General features: G+C 44.3%; 1 long non-coding RNA gene across 1 annotated transcript; it reads left to right on the forward strand.

Moving 5' to 3' along the window:
• Nucleotides 1-263: 263 nt before the first annotated feature.
• On the forward strand, nt 264-14,804 carry LOC135577863 (uncharacterized). Its single transcript, XR_010469382.1, has 3 exons — nt 264-1,099; nt 1,435-1,565; nt 14,362-14,804. It is a non-coding gene; the product is annotated as an uncharacterized LOC135577863 (long non-coding RNA).
• Nucleotides 14,805-15,504: the final 700 nt, after the last annotated feature.

Consider the following 15,504-nt stretch of genomic DNA (forward strand, 5'->3'; position numbering starts at 1 on the left):
GGAGCTCAGGGAGGAGATGGCGTCGGGGAGGCTGCTGTGGGCAATGCTGAGGTAGCTCAGGACGGGATGGCACTCAGGTGTGGTTTCAAAGGGAAATGCTGAGGTACCTTGAGGAATGGACGCTGGGCTGGGAACTATGAACACATCAGATTGGTTCAGAGAGTGTTCATGACAGAAACTTGTGCAGTGAAGTATTCCAGCAAAGAGAGGGAGAAGAGCCAAACTTAGATCAGGCCTCCTAGGCCACCTGCAGGTTTGGGGACAGGGATGACCAGGTTGTTAATCCGGTCCTAACTGTTTCTTTCTCTGTCCCTCTCTTGCAGCACCTGACTGAATGGAGGAGCAAGTGGACGGGAAGTTCCTGCGCCACACACAGATCACATTTATTACTCTCGCCCTCAGAGACCCGGAGATCCAAACCGTTCGCATGGTGCCTTGAAGCAGCCTGTGCTCATGTGCTTCTCCCAGGGAGAAGGCGGAATGGCAGTGACTGGCCACGTTAAGCCACAGGGTGCACACTCTGCAGCTGTCAAGCCCAGCTCTGCGTCAGCTCACACCTGCGATTTTGCGCCGCACACGCGGATTTGAGCTGTCGCTGGTTGTTGCAGCGTTTGGCTTTGGTGAGGACAGCGTGTGTTTGTCAGCAGTTGGTGTAGGTGGAATCTTGAGGAGAAAGTGATATTTCCGTGCCAGAACTGGTTGGTGTTTGCATGGTATTGTGGCGGTTGTTCCCGCAGGCAATGAGTGCTGGAGTGTTATTGCAGGAAAGGGGATTTTGGAGCTTGTCTGTGAGATGCACCAGAGGCAGCAGCTGAAAGCGGAAGGCTGAGATTTGGAGAGTTTGTGGGTGGGTTTTGGGCGGTTGTCAGCTGAAGAGTTGGCTGTTTGCAGGTGAGGTGTAGGGCAGAGGGTGAAGCTGACTTTGCCTGGGCGGCGCAACTGGCTGGGTGTGCAGAGCTGAGGAGAGCGGGCTGCTGCGGGTGACCCTAAAGCTGGAGAACCGGCCGGCAGCTCCAGAGGCTCCCGCTGCCGGGCAGGGCCGTGCAGGCCAGTGCCCTGGGGCACAGCGACGTGACCCTCCGCAAGGAACAAAGAGCAGGTGAGGACCGTGGGCATTTGTACTGAGCTGTGACATCTCTAACCCGTGGAACTGGGGTCCAGCAAGTACCAAAGAGCAGGTGAAGACCATGGGCATTTGTACTGAGCTGTGACATCTCTAACCCGTGACACTGGGGTCCAGCCTGAGCAGGGCACGTGCGGAAGCTGTGCTGCAGGGAGGGCAGAGCTGAGGGGAAGGGCTGTGTGAGGGGCTGGTGCCAAGGCAAGGTGGGCGTGCTGTGGGGTGTGGGGAGGTGTCAGCCCCGGACTCAGCCCCTGCCTGACTGTAGTGCCCTTGGGCTGGTGTAGCTCAGTCCTCCGTGTGTTTCTCTTCAGGTGGAGCAGCGTGCAAAGGAAAAGCAAGGAAGGAGGTGAACCTGTGAGGAAGAGTGATGGATAAAGAGGGTTGGAGCTCACCTGCCAATCAAGAGGGATCAAGAAAGAAGACACCGGTGGTGGAACCGCAGGTCAGGAGAGCTCAGGGAGGGAGAAAGGTGATTGTGGCCGTATAGGTTTTTCTACCTCACACACCAATGAAAACAGTTTGGATAATAAAAGAAATGTATGCAAAACCAATAATTAAAGGCAGAGAATGTTTATATGCTATGTATGGGATAGACCTGAAGGTATATTTCTTCCTGCAGTGAAGGAGAATTCGCAATAAATGCTGCTGTCAGCAACGACCAGTAAGTGACAAGACTGTATTTACTGATGCCTCTGGTCGCTCACGTAAAGTTATAATGACGTGGCTAAACTCAGATACCCAGTGCTGCAAACACAAGGTAGAAAAAGAGACCAAGGGTCAAACAAGTTCTTGAGCTGACAGCTGTTAGGATCGCTTTGAGGTGTTCTGTAACAAACCTTGGAATGTTGTAACTGGCTCATATTATGCAGCTGGCATACTTAACCGCCTGGAAGCTTCTTTTCTTAAGGAAGAGGATAATCCTCTTTTGATGGCTGAATTGAGAATGCTATGGTTTCTAATAAATCATAGACATCATGGTTTTTATGCAATGCACACCTGCTCTCGCACTGCCCTTCCAGGACCTCTTGCGGAAGGCAATAGGAGGGCCGATGCACAGGCTGTGCTGCTCACTGTGCCTGAAGCCTTGCAGCAAGCTAAATGATCACATGAATTCTTTCACCAGAGTGCTGAAATAAATAACTTACGCTTTTTCTATGGATAAATAACATTTAATCCAATTTCTTGTATTCCTTGTGTTCATTAGAGCATAAGCAAAACAGCGCTGGGTGCGCGGGGGATTCACTCCGCCCAACACGCACACCTTAACAATAAGAAGTGTGCTTAAATACAGTATGGCATTACATATTCATAATGACCCCAGAAACACCTATACATATTCATGACCTTTCCCGCTTTTTATTAAAATGAGTCTCAGATAACCATTTACATATTCCCCTCCTTGACCCTCCCCTGTTGCGCCTGCGCAATGTCACTTGGTGAATTTGAGGAAGGGTCTTTAGGGGTCTTTGGATGAAGGCTCCTTCAGCTTCGTCACAGTGGACTTTTTACCTTTGGCTCATTAGGAGGAACTGGTTGGAATCCAAGCTACCAAACCGACTGGAACCAGACTGGTGCCTCCTTCTTACTGTAAATCTTGGCTATCTTGTCTCCTCAAGGTTGCACAGCTGGTTCTGTAAAACTTCTTATCTCGGCATTTAATGAAGTCCTACTTTTTTTAGCACAAGTAGTTACATACAGCTCTAAACTAGATATTAATAATGTGGTTTAAAATGTTAGCTTGTTAGTAGGCCCTTATTACATAGTTGCTTAACCCTTAAAATGTTAGTTCCCAATATCAATATAACTTCCTAAACAAGCTTCATAACTTTTTACATAGAACTTAACCACCTTTCCCTTTTCCAAATTCAGGGTCCGTGCCTCATTTGGTTATACCTGTAAACATTAAACATCTTTGCACGAATCACAACTGCATTTTTCACAATTCCCGCCTTTTCTTTTTATCCTATTGATTCGTGCTTTGGCCTCAAAGTTAGCCAGCACCTGCCTAGCGGCAGCTAGGTCCAGTTTGGTGTTATCTTTTAAAATCATCAATTTATGCCCCATTCCTTTTGTTGCCATTTCAGGATCTATAGGCATAGCTGAGATTTGCATGCCTTGGACTACTGAATGTATTAACCGAATAAAGCACGGGATCATACATGGTACAAACAGTAAACCCACAAATGCGCATAATATCATGAACCCTATTTTCTTCCACCAGGCTCCCCCAAATAAGTCATCCCACCAATGGTTAGTTAGTATAGAATTCCATTTCTGTACTGGTACATGCGCAACTCGTTTTATCTCCTCTGCTATTTTCATTATAGCTTCCCCATTATCATCTATTTCCAAACAACACTCAGAAGTATTCCATTTCCCACAGACACCCCCCTCTTCAGCTAAAAGATAATCTAAGGCTACCCGATTTTGGTACACTGCAGCCCTGGTCTGAGACAATTGTCTTGCTATAAGATTCAGTGCCTCAGCTGTCCGGTTGCTTATTATTTCAACCACTGCTTGCAACCGGATAATTCGGTTTAGCATATATATTGGGTACGGTATCCCCAACTTCCATCTTGGGCCCAAGTGGCTGGATCATAGTATTCAATTATCCTTTTCGCAGGCCATTCATCATCTTTCCAAGTTTGCGTTCCTCCTATGGGAGCATTTATTAAACCCCTCTTCTCTCTGTTTAAAGTTTCGTACAGAGGTTTCCCCAGATGACTCCCTTTTTCCTTTGGTAGAAGGAAAAATGCTGGTTGAATTATCCCTATTGTACAGGACCCTCTCCACCTAGGCATTAACTCATTATAAGCTCTATTCCCACATATCCAAAATAACCCATCAGGGGCTTTCCATGGTTCGTTTATATCGGTAGAGCCAGGATTCTGCCAATATCTCCTTAAATCCCCAATTTCCTCAAAGGGGTTTGCTTTGCTTTGATTCTTCCAGCATATTGTTTCATTTCCCAGACTACAATTTCGAGACCAATATCCATTAGGTGGACCTGGCCACCAAGTGGGAGGAATAGAAGTATTTGATGAATTTGCCCGCAACACTAACTTACAAGGGGTTTGTCCAACGTATTCAGTAAAATCTCGTTTACCATCATCCCTTGATATGCATATCTGCCCTATTATTAAGTGACTTAATACCCATCCTTCTGGTCTTTTTTCTCGAGTTACATGAGTTCTGTTCCATACCAGTAATCCTTCTGGGCTTACACTCTCTCCTCTCCAAGGCCACTGTTCTGCCATTTGAGACCCCCCACATATCCAGCATGATGTGACATTTAATTCCCGGGCTATCTTTTACATCAGGTCTATAAACAGGTTTTTCCCTACTGTTGGTAATTGTAATCCCTTGTCTTTTTGCCTTATTTCTTCATACCAATCACTGCTTTTCTGCACCACTTTCTGTTTCTCTTGCCTTCTTTTCAATTCCTGAGTAGCACTCTTTACTAACTCCTCCTTATACTGATCTTGCACTCCCCCTCCATCTGAATAGCCCCACATACCAGTTTGTGAAAAACAGATACTCTGTTCTCCCCTAGGGCAGGAGACAGAGCCTACACCGAGTCCACCTTTCCCTAGATTAGTTGCTACCCATAACTTCTGCCCTTGGATTTCACATTTTTCCAATTTTGTTCTATCATAACATCCAGAATTAACCTGAGTGTGATAATTGAGAACATATTGTGTCAGTCGTCCTATTCTCACGCGCTCATAGCACTTGGTACAGGGACTGGCCAGGCTAAGTTGGGAACAATAAGTCACCACTCCTAGCAAGAGGATCAGGTCCAGGTTTCTACACCCTCTGCCTCTCTGGCCTACCAGGTTGCAGCTGGCAGCCGAGTTCATCATCTTCTCGGCAGCAAGGGTAGTGTCCCCGCCTTTCCTATTTTTGCTGTTAGGTGATGACTTTTTATCGTATTGCAAACTCTTGGCCTTCACTTCCCAGGAGCAACAGGACGACACGAAATTTTATTTCTTTTTTTTTTTTTTTTTTTTTTTTTTTTTTTACACTCTACTCTTCCTATCACTGGTGGACTCTCTAAATTCCCATATACCCCTTTAGTAAATGCCTTCCATAATTTTTCACTATTCTTTTTGTATTCTTCCAGTGACTGTTAGAATTCTCAATCTAGCTTTGGTTTCCTTATCTTCTATTCTTAAATGCTTATTACACACATCACCGATCCCGTGTTAATTTCAATTTCAATTCCCCCGGTCCTTGAGTTACTTTCCAAGTTCTTTCTTCCATCAGGGGTCCTTTAACTCGAGAGGCGTGTGACCATCCTTTCTCTGCAGTCCGAACTGCTGTTTCTGTAGTTAACAAAACAAGAAAAGGCCCCTCCCATCGTGGAGTTAGAGTATCTTCTTTCCAGGTTTTAATTAGTACTTTATCCCCAGGTTGTATTTTATGAATCGGAAACCCTAAAGGCGGAGTCTGATTTAAAATCCCTTTCTCTCTCAGTTCATTTTGATTTTTGTTTACCATGATCACATAGTGTTGGAAAGATAAATCTTCAATTTCAGGAGGAGATGTTGGCATCCACTGAGTAAACGGCATGCCATACAACATTTCATAAGGGGAAAGGCCAGTGTCTGAATTAGGCATTGTCCTTATGTTCAGTAAAGCTAAAGGCAAGCACTTTATCCAAGATAATTGAGTTTCAATCATCAGTTTAGATAGTTGTTGTTTCAGAGTCTGATTCATTCTTTCTACCCTTCCGGAACTCTGGGGATGCCATGGAGTATGATATTCCCAGGCTATGCCTAAAGCAGATACTACAGCCTTTAGTATTTTAGATGTAAAATGCGTTCCCTGATCTGAATCAATGGCCAAAATCATCCCAAACCTGGGGATGATTTGTTCTAACAATATCTTGGCCACAAACAGAGCATTAGCTCTCGCTGCTGGAAAGGCTTCAGTCCAGTGTGTTAGCTGATCCACTATAACTAGCAGATATTTGTGCCGTCCCACTTTTGGAAGTTCTGTATAATCTACTTGGATCCTTTCAAAAGGTCTATATGCAGTTTTTCTTCCCCCTGCTTGGGCCCTCCTCATGTTTCCTTTATTTATCTTTTGACAAGTCATGCACCCGTGGGTGATTTGTTTCGCTAGTTCATATATCCCAAAACACCCAAAATACTTAAGAAATTGATCACCCAGTGCTCGGGTTCCCCAATGAGTTCTCTGATGCAACTGGTGTAAAATTACCCTAGCATAACTTTTTGGAACCATTTCTCTATTATCTGGTAATATCCACTTATTATTTTTAAGTTGTGCTCCTATCTTTTCTAATTCTTGCATTTCTTTTGGAGTGAATGACTTCTCTCCTGTACTTTCTGATCCTTCTTTCAGAGGCTGTAAAACAACTGGTTTTAAAGGTAACACTGCTGCTTTCCTGGCTTCTTGGTCAGCCAAATTATTCCCTCTAATTCTTAACCCTGTTCCTCTCTGATGCCCCCTTACATGAACCACTGCTATAGCTGAGGGCTCCCTCAGGGCTTGCAACACTCTGATTATTAACTCTTGGTGTACTAGCCCCTTTCCTTGAGTGTTAACAAGCCCTCTCTCTTCCCAAAGCTTTCCAAATGTGTGCACCACTCCGTAAGCATATTTGGAATCTGTATATATGGTACCTTCTTTCCCTCTTAAAAGTTTTAATGCTCGATATAGAGCAAAAAGTTCACAAGCCTGCGCCGACCACGCAGGGCTTAAAGATCCTGACTCAAGAACGCTCATAGTTTTTCCATTTACTATTGCATATCCCGATTTTCGTTTCCCGTCTACCACTCTTGAAGACCCATCAATAAAATACTTTTCTCCTTTTGTTAATTCCTCTTCTTCTAAATCGGGTCTGATTTTAGTTTGTAATTCTATCACTTGCACACAATCATGTTTAGAAGATTCAGCTACATTTCCAGATAGGAATTGTGCTGGATTCCTAGCTCCCGTTGTTTTCAGCTCTAAGCGAGGGGAGCTCAGGAGAATGGTTTCATATTTCAGCATCCTGCTATCTGTTAACCATTTCTCTGCTTTCTGTTGTAAGATCCCTCTTACATCATGTGGGGTATAAACAGTTAATTCCCCCCCAAATGTTACTTTCTTAGCTTCCTCTACCAACAAAGCTACTGCCACTAAAGCTTGTAAGCATGTGGGCCATCCTCGGCTTACAGGATATAATAATTTTGAGTAATACCCTATAGGTTTCTTGCTCCCTGCCCAATCTTGGGTCAGTACTCCATATGCAGTTTGGTTAGTTGTTTCTACAAAAAGCTGAAATGGTCTCCCTACATCAGGTAAACTTAAAACAGGGGCTGTCATCAGAGAGTTTTTTAATATTCTCAAACGTTCTTCGTCTTTGTCACTCCATTTGAGTGAGTTCATTACTAGTTTCTCATATAAAAATTTTACTTTCTCGCTATAGCCTTCTATCCACTGTCTACAATATCCTAATAATCCCAGCAATTGCCTGACTTCTCGCTTACTTTTTGGTGCAGGCAAGGCTATAATCCCTGACACTCGGTCTGGGTCTAACTTCTTCTGCCCTTTCACTAGCCAGTGTCCTAAATACTTTACTTCTGGCTCCACAAACTGCAACTTGCTTTTTGAAACCCTCAGTCCTTTTTCCCCCAAAAAATTGAGTAATCTAATAGTCCCTGTTCGCACTGCTTCTTCTTCCTTTCCAGCAACTAATAAATCGTCTACATATTGTATGAGTTTCACCCCCAAAGGTGATTCAAATTCTAACAATAATTTTTCCAGTGCTTGTCCGAACAGGTTGGGAGATTCAGTGAATCCCTGGGGCAGCACAGTCCACCTTAACTGTTGCTTTCTCCCCATGTCAGGGTCCTCCCACTCAAATGCAAAATAATTTCTACTATTTTCATCTAGAGGACAAGCCCAGAACGCATCTTTTAGGTCCACTACACTATACCAAATATTTTCGGGAGATATTTGATTTAATAACGTATACGGGTTCGCCACTATGGGAAATCGGGTTTTAGTTCGCTGGTTTACTGCTCTTAAATCTTGAACGAGTCTGTATGTCCCGTCTGCCTTTTGGATTGGCAGGATTGGGGTATTATGAGGAGACATACACGGCTCTAAGGTGCCATGTTTTAGCAACCTTTCTATTACAGGTTTTAATCCCTTTCTTCCTTCCAGGGGAATAGGATATTGGCGCACTCGAATTGGAGTGTCCGGGTCTATTACTTCTATCCTTATAGGTTCTATTTCTAATTTTCCCATGGTTTCAGGAGCTGACCACACAGCAGGATTGATCTCTGTTTCATCATTCGAGGTTAAGGTATAAATCTTTACTTTCAACTCCCCCTGCTCGACCCCTATGGTCAGCCCTAAAGCTACAATCAAGTCCCTCCCCAGCAAATTATTCTCAGCTTCAGATACTAACAACAAATCATTAAGGCAAATTTGATTTTCTGATTCTATTTCTACGTCACATAAAACAGGGACTTTGAAGGGTTCTCCCTTTGCCCCAACTACAAAAGCGGTTTTTCTACTTAATGAGCATCCTTTAGGAAGTTGCTGTACTGTGGATCTTTCTGCTCCCGTATCTACTAAAAATGTTATTTCTTCATGATAGGGGCCTATTTTAAGTTTTATCAAGGGCTCGTTAGTCGCTTTGGCCCCTAACAAATAGAGCCCCTGACACCCCTATTCATCTTCTTTAAACATTTTCTCATCTTTCTCCCTTTTTAGACACACCCGCTGTATATGCCCCTTTTTCCCACAATAATAACAAGTAGGAATGCTTTCCCGTTGACCTGTGTTAACTGATACGCTGTTTACTGGAGCTGACCTTCCCTGTGGTCTGTTCCTAGGCATCCAGTTTATTGGGGCTGCTCTCCCTCTCTGTGAATTCTGTTCTTCCCTAAGTGGCAGGTTATCTTCCTTTTTCTGGCACTCCCTCACTGCAGCTACTAAGACTTTTGCCTTTGCCCTCTGCTTTTCCTCATCCCTTCTCACATACACCTTCTGTGCTTCCCTCAGAAGCTCCTGTAATCCCCTGTCTTGCCAATCATCTATCTTTTCTAATTTCTTTCTTATGTCCCCCCAAGATTTAGCTACAAACTGAGTTTTCAATAATGTGGCACCCACAGGGGATTCGGGATCTAATCCCGAGTACATCTGTATACTCTTTCTAAGTCGTTCCAGCCAATCTGTGGGGGATTCATCCTGCCTTTGGTATTCGTTAAAGGCTTTATTAATATTTTGTCCTCGAGGGACTGCCTCTCGGATACCTTGTATAACCATTTCCCTTAAATCTATCATATTTTGTCTCCCCTGTGGGTCCTGGGAATTCCAGTTTGGTCTCTGGGTTGGCCATTTTAGGTCCCCCTGGGGTCCTTGTTGGTGTCTCCTTTCCCAATCTCGCATACCTGCCACTCGGATCATTTCCCTTTCTTCTGCAGTAAATAAAATACTCATAATAGACTGAAGTTCCTCCCAGGTATGTATATTGGGGCCTAAAAATTGGTCCAGCCCTTCTGACACACCTATTGGATCATCTAATAATTTCCCCATATCCTTTTTGAAATTCCTGACATCTCCAGTGTTTAAGGGCGCCGTTACAAACCCTATGCCCCCTACATTACCCCCCATAGGCACTTCTCTAAGAGGGTATAATTTTGCTTCACTCTCACCCTCTAGCTCCTCCTGACTCACAGTTTTACTCCTTGTCCTGCTTGAAGGGGGGGAGGTAGGAGGGGCTGGAGCTGTAGGAGCGGTAAAGATATTTTCAGCAGGAGATGGGGGTTGCCCGTGATACGGTGGAGGCAAAGCCTCTAACGGATCCCAGGAACTTTTCTCATCCTCTTTTTTCTTGAGAGCATACAATCCTATCATTTTTGAACTACCTCTCCAGCAGGCAGCATAATCCATTTCCTCCTGACAAAAAGGTTCTTTACCATTTACATATAAATTTAGAACCTGACACGTCCAATCATCAAAAGTTCCAAAAATAGGCCAGTATATGTGATCAGGTCTAATTTCCTCCTTAGTCCATTCTACCATACAATACTGAATCATTTTCTCTTTACTCTTACATTGAGTAAACTTCTCCTCATCCCAAAATTCTAGCATAACCCCCAAGGGACTGTCTGGGGGTATTTCTGGTAGGTTGCTCCCTTTCAGCCTCTTGGGCCTCCCTCCCCTGGGATCCCGAGAACCTAGGGACTTACTTTTTCCCTGGCCCATCCCAAATGGTGCTTCTTTCACTCTTTTGTGCTTTCGCTTCGTCCCTTCAGTGGCCAAGTCCCTCGCGGGAAATTGGAAACGCACTTAGAAGGACTCCGCACTCGCTTCGTAACTACGTTACGTCTCACACATTCAGCACACAAGCACCAATAACACCACCCGACCCGGCAGTACTCACAGTCCGCTGTTCCTGCTGGGGTCTTCGTGCACGTTGAATTACGGGTGTACTGCAGTAATTCTCCGGGAGCTCAATTCTTTTGCTTATGCTTTAATTTTGAATAACGTTGGTAGCTCTCCGCACACCCAAATCCAAGGGCCACTATTAAAGTGGGGCGCCTCCCTTGAACCTGAGGTAACAGCGAGCTATCCAAGGTTATCACGTCGGAGTCACCAATTGAAATAAATAACTTACGCTTTTTCTATGGATAAATAACATTTAATCCAATTTCTTGTATTCCTTAAACATGTGTTCATTAGAGCATAAGCAAAACAGCGCTGGGTGCGCGGGGGATTCACTCCGCCCAACACGCACACCTTAACAATAAGAAGTGTGCTTAAATACAGTATGGCATTACATATTCATAATGACCCCAGAAACGCCTATACATATTCATGACCTTTCCCGCTTTTTATTAAAATGAGTCTCAGATAACCATTTACATATTCCCCTCCTTGACCCTCCCCTGTTGCGCCTGCGCAGTGTCACTTGGTGAATTTGAGGAAGGGTCTTTAGGGGTCTTTGGATGAAGGCTCCTTCAGCTTCGTCACAGTGGACTTTTTACCTTTGGCTCATTAGGAGGAACTGGTTGGAATCCAAGCTACCAAACCGACTGGAACCAGACTGGTGCCTCCTTCTTACTGTAAATCTTGGCTATCTTGTCTCCTCAAGGTTGCACAGCTGGTTCTGTAAAACTTCTTATCTCGGCATTTAATGAAGTCCTACTTTTTTTAGCACAAGTAGTTACATACAGCTCTAAACTAGATATTAATAATGTGGTTTAAAATGTTAGCTTGTTAGTAGGCCCTTATTACATAGTTGCTTAACCCTTAAAATGTTAGTTCCCAATATCAATATAACTTCCTAAACAAGCTTCATAACTTTTTACATAGAACTTAACCACCTTTCCCTTTTCCAAATTCAGGGTCCGTGCCTCATTTGGTTATACCTGTAAACATTAAACATCTTTGCACGAATCACAACTGCATTTTTCACAGTGCAAAGTCGTTAAAACGACAATTTCAAATTACAGTGGATCAGGTCAGGAGCATTCTTATGTCCTGCCCTGATTGCCAACAGTTGGCACCTGTGCCATCCAGAGAGGGTGTTAATCCAGGAGGGATTACTGCCAATGAAGTACGGCAAGGGTTAAAGAGCCTCTTTGCCGACTTTTCGGTATCATTTTCTGGCGATGAGGATGGGATAATCTGCCTGACCTCCCGTGGTCCCCAGGATCTCTGGACCTTGTGCCGGCACCGGGGAATTCCCGGAAGTGACCACAGATCCTCGGACCAGCTCAGGACGTGGGTAAAACCCCATCAATGAGATAAGGCACTTTCATTGTCTGGTTGGGTTGGCACGCTGCCTGCGCGAGACGTGGGCGACACCAGCGCGTTGGGTCTGCGCATTCGCGTCTGCGCATTTTGGTAAACTGGGGAACTTAAAAAAAGAAAGAAATAAAAAATTAAAGAGAAAAATGAGAAAACAATAAAGAAAAGAGAAAAACGAGGGAATAGTAATTTGGTAAAGGTACCTTTAGTGATTTTGCTGTTTGTGCCTTAGCAATTGTATAATTGTTTGTGTCTTTAGTGGTTTGTTGTTGTTGTTACTTGTGTCTTGGGTGATTTTATAGTCCAGTACTTACGGTTCACCAATTGTCTGTTAATGTGATTGTGAAGTAGGTAGTGGACAATCGACAGGAGGATTCGGGAGAAATCCCCCCCGGGCTGTATTTTCTGACATTGGAAAAGGATCGTTTGCTGTTCAACAGGGAGTCAACCAGGGAGAATCTGATTGAATATTGTAATTAATGGCGGCCACTGTAAATAATATTAATATGCTGCACAGGTCTAGGTGGGTATACTTTGAGATGTGTAGTATAATAATGCGCTACATGTAATAGATAATAATATATCTATTTTAAATCATATATTGCGTATTACATAAGGCATATTACACAATACATAGTGTTACTTATGCATTGTCTTTATCCCCTTCAGATCCATTTGTTTTGAAAAAGGATAATCAGGGAAAGAAATGGAAACCAGTAAAAGGTTTGTTGAAGAACAGATATTGGTGTAGCATACACAGAGAACATGAGATCAAAATTGTCCCTCGGTCAGTCCAGGGTGGACGATTTAGACTGTATTTACCGTTGTAAAAACAAAGCTTTCCCCCCTTAATTTTTCTCAGGTGTGGTAATTAGAATTAATAGAGATATTGGAGCCCGTCCTAGCTAAACTGGAAAAAAGACAGCAGCCATGTGTATCTTTAAATAAAGATTAAATCAAGCCTGCTGGCTCATTATCTTTAAGTGTTTTACTGTGATCACCTCCTTCCCAAGGTTTTGTGTCTGTCGTATCAAGGCCTGACACCCACGGCCACAGTGGATGAATCACCATGGGCACAACACCAGGAACCCGCCTGTTTGTGTCCAGGATATCCACTCCAGCAGACACGTTTTAGTAAATGAGCACATCATGGAACTGAAAAACCATCTAATTGTGTCATTATACACATTCACTGCTCTTTTTTCTACTTTATACCCGTTGTAGCTTTTTAAAATTAAACAGTTTGAAAAGGGTTTCTGTTTTGGCTCTGCACACGGAGCCTGATTTTCCTTCTCTAGGGCCTTTCACCAGGTTCACCACACTCGTGTGATCATTGCGCTGCACGTGGGCAAAATCAGCCGTGCCCTGTGTTTCTCCTGTAAAATAGTAAGAACGCTAATATAATCGTGCCAGGAACTGCCTTCCCAGGGAATATTTGAAGGAACCCACTGCTAATGTATTTTTAATTGGTACTTGCGTTACGGATTAGATGCAACAAAAATCCATACTTTCTTTTATCCTTTGCTATACAGGAGGTGGTTGAACTTTTCTATAGCAGATTCAATCAATTGTTGTAGAGCAATGAAATAAATAACTTAGGCTTTTTCTATGGATAAACAACGTTTAATCCAGTTCCTTAATTGTATTCCTTAAACGTGTTCATTAGAGCATAAGCAAAACAGCGCTGGGTGCATGGGGGATTCGCTCTGCCCAGCATGCACACCTTGAAACAATAAGAGGTGTGCTTAAATACAGTAAGGTGTTACATATTCATAATGACCCCAGGAACGCCTGTACATATTCATAACCTTTCCCGCTTCTTATTAAAATGAGTCTCAGAGAACCATTTCCATAGTCTCCTCCTTGACGCTCCCCTGCTGCGCCTGCGCAGGGTCACTTGGTGGCTTTGAGGAGGAGTCTCTAGGGGTCTCTATGGGACTCTATGGTTTCTATGGGTCTCTGTGTTCTCTATGGGACTCTATAGTTTCTATAGGTCTCTGTGGTCTCTATGGGACTCTATTGTTTCTGTGGTTTCTATGGGTCTTTATGGGACTCTACGTATCTCTATGGTCTCTATGGGTCTTCATGGAACTCTACAGATCTCTATGGTCTTTAAGGGCTCTATGGTCTCTATGGGTCTCCCAAGCTGCCAAGTCAACTGAAACCAGACTGGCGCCCCTTTTGCTGTAAATCTTGGCTGTCTTGTCTCCTCAAGGTTACAGCCGGTGCTGTAAAACTTCTGATCTCGGCATTTGATGAGGTTCTGTTTTTTCTTAACACAACTGGTTACATGTGGCTCTAAACTAGATACTCATTATGTGGCTTCAAGTGTTAGTTCGTTAGTAGGCCCTTATTATGTGGTTGGTTAACCCTGAAAATGTTAGCTCCCTCTATCAATATAACCTCATAAGCAAGTTTCAGAACTTTTTACATAGAACTTAACCACCTTTTCCTTTTTGTAGGTTCAGTGCCCGAGCCTCATTTGGTTGTATCTGTAAACATTAAACATCTCAGCACGAATCACAACTGCATTTCTCACAGACAGAAGTGCCTGAACTCCACAGCTTGCCTGGCAGTGCAGAGAGCAGGAAGTGTGGTGAGTCCTGGGCCCTTGGGGACATTTCACCCTGTTTTGTGTCCCAGTCCCTCCCTGCTCCCTCCTCTTTCCTACTGTGCCCTTCTTCCTCTTCATCTCTTCTCCCTCTGTCCCTCTGCTGCTTCCTCACCTATTCCTCCACCCTTCTGAATCTCTGTGCAGGGTTTCTCGTATCTCCCTCTCCGTACCCACCCCTCTGTGTTCTCACCATCCCTGGTTTCTCTTTGTCGTCATTCTTGTCTGTTGCTCTGTCCTGCTCCGTGCCCCATCATTTCTCACTGTATCCCTCTGTCCTGCTCCCTGCGCCTGTTCCTGCCCCTCTTCTTTTTCACTCCCTCTCCATCTTGCTGCCCACCCCAGGATTTTTTCCCAATCTCTATCATACCCCCAACCCTTATTGTTCTTTCTCTCTCCTGCTCCCTCTCTGTCTTTCTGCCTGTCTTCCCTTTCCCTGCTGCTTCTTTCTCCATCTCTGTCCAGATTACTGCCCCTTTTCCTTCTTGATGTCTTTCTGTCCCGTTTGTCTTTCTGTCTTCCTTGCCTGTTCCCGGCCCCATCCCTTCTCACTATATCTCCCCTGTCCAGCTGGCTCTGCCTTTTCTTTGTCTTCTCTTCCTCTTTCCTGCTCCTCAGCCCTCTTTTCCTCTTCCTCCAGCTCATTGCTGCATGTTTTCCCTTTCCAGTCTCTTCATTTTGATCTGAACTTTGCTTTGTTTCTCAGTCCCTTTGTTCTGTTCCCTGCCTTTCTTTTTGTCTCTCCATCTGTACATCCCCCTCCCTGTCTTTCTCTACCCCCTTCCTGCTTCTCCTCCTCCCCACTCCCCATCCCTCTGTCCTGCTCCTCAGCCCTGCTGTTTCTTCCTCCCTGTCCCATCATGGCTCCTTGTCCCTTTTTGCCTTGATCTCTCCATCTCTCCATCCTTTTCCCTGTGTGTTTCTTTCTCTCTGGGCTCCTCTGTCTTCTCTCTTGTCTCATTTGTCTCTTTCGAGTCCTCTGTCCTTCTCCCCA

This window comes from Columba livia, unplaced genomic scaffold (genome assembly GCF_036013475.1).
Source record: "Columba livia isolate bColLiv1 breed racing homer unplaced genomic scaffold, bColLiv1.pat.W.v2 Scaffold_155, whole genome shotgun sequence".
In the NCBI taxonomy this organism is placed as follows: Eukaryota; Metazoa; Chordata; class Aves; order Columbiformes; family Columbidae; genus Columba; species Columba livia.